Consider the following 3,117-nt stretch of genomic DNA (forward strand, 5'->3'; position numbering starts at 1 on the left):
AAAAAAAGATAAAGAGAGTGATAGAAAGAGACAAAGAGAGAAAAAGAACGAAAGTTAAGAAGAAACACAGGGAGAAGGAGAAGGTGAGAGGCAGACCCCCCATGAATGTTCAAATGCTTTTTCTGATTAATATTATGCTAGTATTTGTTTTTATTGTTCTTTTTTTCCATCTCGTAAATATACTAGCGTTGTAATTTCCTCGTGAATACACCAATTTTCTCTTGAACAGACACCACTCTTCTATTTAATCTAGCAATACATTTTTTCTTATAGGTATTAACAGTGTTTTCCTTTTTAGTAGATACTGCAGTAGTGTTTAATGTAGCTCTTTATCGTAAACAAAGCTATTCTGCTTTACGTAGCTTTATGTTGTACATTCTGCTTTTCAAAAAGTAAATAAAGCCGTATTCTTTTTTCTCTTGAATACTATATCACCACTAGTATTTCTCGTAAGAATAATAGTATAAAAATTTCTTTATGAAAAATATAGCAATGTTTTTCTCATAAAATTTATTATGTCAATTTTTCCGCATTAATATTGCATTAGGATTTGCTGTTGTTGTTTTTTGTTGTTGTTGTTTTTTGTTGTTGTTGTTGCTGTAGTTGTTTTTTTTTTTATTGTTTTCTTTTTGTTGTTCTTTTTATCAATCATAGATATGTGGGTATACTTTTCGAAATATAGCAATACTTTTTGGAGAAAAAAAATATGTAGCAATGATTTCGTTTCCAAACCACCAGGCCATCTAGGAGAAGTGTGACCATGTTCCAAACACAGAGGTGTCTGACGTCACTTGGTGTTTGTGTCGTACTCTTTGGAGGTCTTCTTTTGGCACAGGTGAGACACCTTTACAGGTTAATCCTATCCGTACGTCGTGTTTTACTATCGTGTTCTTACGATGTGGAAAACGTGCTTGTGTTGTACTCTTTGGAGGTCTTCTTTTGGCAGAGGTGAGACACCTTTACAGGTTAATCCTATCCGTACGCCGTGTTTTACTATCGTGTCCTTACGACGTGGGAAACTCTGTGCCACCACTTTCCAAAGAGGAAATTTAATCGTTAATCCGAACCTTCTGCTTTGCATAGCAGTCTGACAAAATGATATTTTGAGAAATACTGAAAGTTCCAAAGAGATTTTTTGCACTATAAGTATTCTAAAATGTGAAGAATACAGCCCCGAGGGGTATAAAACTACCCCACGATGTACAAATAGGGTTAAGCATTTGTTGTGACTGTTGTTTTTGCTGGTGTTGTTGGGTGGAGGGGGTGATGGTGGTTGTGGTTTTGGTGTTTTTACTGCTGTTGTTGGCGTCACTTTGTGCTTGTGTTATACTCTTTGGAGGTCTACTTCTGGTGGGGGTGAGAGTGTATGGTTACATGCAGCGTATTTGATGTTGTTGGTAATGATGATAACAATGTTGTTGCTGTTGTTGTTGTTGTTGTTGTTGCTGTTGTTGCTGTTGTTGCAGCTGTTTTGTTGTTTTGTTGTTATTGTGTTGATGGTGGTGATGGTTGTCTTTGCTGTTTTTATTGTCAGAGTCGCTTGAAAGTTAGATGATGTAATCATTTAATGATGAGTGCTACCTTTTAAGACTCATTGGAGTGGATCAAACCTTATATTTCACCATCATCCATCTTATGTTAACTAAACATTCCTATCTCCCCTTTCACCATTCCATATCTTAAATTCAGATTGCCTTATCTTTTTTAAAATTTTGGTGTCCCATTTCAAACATGAAATGCAGCTGTGCATTTTTTAAATCCCTTTTTTAAGTTGTAGTAAGAGTTTTACGGCAATTTCAACTCAATTAGGTCAAATAAGGGCTGAAGACTAGAAATGTAACAAAGAAAAGAAGGTTGAAAGATGCGGACAACGAAATACTACGTTATCCTTTTCAATAATCTTAATTGTATTGATGGGGGCGTAAAACACCTATCTGTGTTAGAACAAATTTGTATCAGTCGCTTGTCAAGCTTAAGGTTTATGGAGTTATTGCTATCATCGTAAAGCTTGTTCAATATGTCCTGCTTTTGGTTTGTAAATACCCTGATCTATCTTGATAAGAACAAGAGATATTGGCGTTTGAATGGGGTATTGGTCACCTTGTGTCGGAGGTAACATTTTCTGAGAAAATGGCCACCGAAGTTTGGTATCTTCCATATTTTGATGGTGCTGGAAAAATGACAATTTACATTTTTTGGTGCCTTTTGATCATCATTTTTCAGTAAAGACAACACAAAAATGTGTCATTCAATAGACACGTTCAAGAGGTACTGAGCAGAGAAAGAAAATAATATGAGAAAAATTAGCCCGCGGTCAGAACAATGCCGGCTTGAATGATTACATTATCTTGACGAGCGATTGATTTCCCCACGATTCCTCCAGTATGTTTACCTTGAAAACGATCTGAAGCGTGTCGATTATCCCTTTGAAAGTCCAACAGTCTATTTTATTGTTTTCTAATATATTTTTGTTTTATGAGAGTCAGGATGACACTCGACCTAAGGTGAACCCTCTGGCTGCCCAGATCTGGGCCCTAAAAGTTCGGGAATTGTCCAGGAAGCACATCCTCAGGTAGGGTATACAGTTATGATAGCGTTTGATCCTGTGTTTGTGCGTTGTGTGCGTGAGTATGTTGTGAGGGTTTTTAATGTGTGTGCAATGTTGTATGCGAGAGAGAGAGAGAGAGAGAGAGAGAGAGAGAGAGAGAGAGAGAGAGAGAGAGAGAAAGAGGGAAGGATAGAGGGAGGGAGAGAGATGGGAGAGAGAGACAGAGAAAGAGAGAGTGAAGAGAGAAAGAGGGGGGAGAGAGAAAGAGAGAGCGAAAGAAACAAAAAGAAAGGAAGAAAGAAAGAAAAGAGAAAGAAGAAAAAGAAGGAAGAAAACAGGGAGACACTCAAAGAAAGAATGAGATAAATAAAAAAGAGCAAAGGGGAATGAAAAAGAAAAAGGAAGATATAAAGGAATAGAGAGACAAAAAAAAAAGATAAAGAGAGTGATAGAAAGAGACAAAGAGAGAAAAAGAACGAAAGTTAAGAAGAAACACAGGGAGAAGGAGAAGGTGAGAGGCAGAGAGACATAAAGAGAGAGAGTAAGAGACTGAGAAAGAGACAGAGAGA

General features: G+C 36.9%; 1 protein-coding gene across 1 annotated transcript in view; it reads left to right on the forward strand.

The window, feature by feature from the left end:
* Positions 1-2,478: 2,478 nt before the first annotated feature.
* Positions 2,479-3,117, forward strand: part of LOC101854104 — a gene marked incomplete in the record, with an annotated part of 38,966 nt that continues 38,327 nt past the window's right edge. Inside the window, 1 exon segment of the mRNA XM_035971010.1 lies at positions 2,479-2,572.

The sequence above is a fragment of the Aplysia californica genome, unplaced genomic scaffold (genome assembly GCF_000002075.1).
Source record: "Aplysia californica isolate F4 #8 unplaced genomic scaffold, AplCal3.0 scaffold00359, whole genome shotgun sequence".
In the NCBI taxonomy this organism is placed as follows: domain Eukaryota; kingdom Metazoa; phylum Mollusca; class Gastropoda; order Aplysiida; family Aplysiidae; genus Aplysia; species Aplysia californica.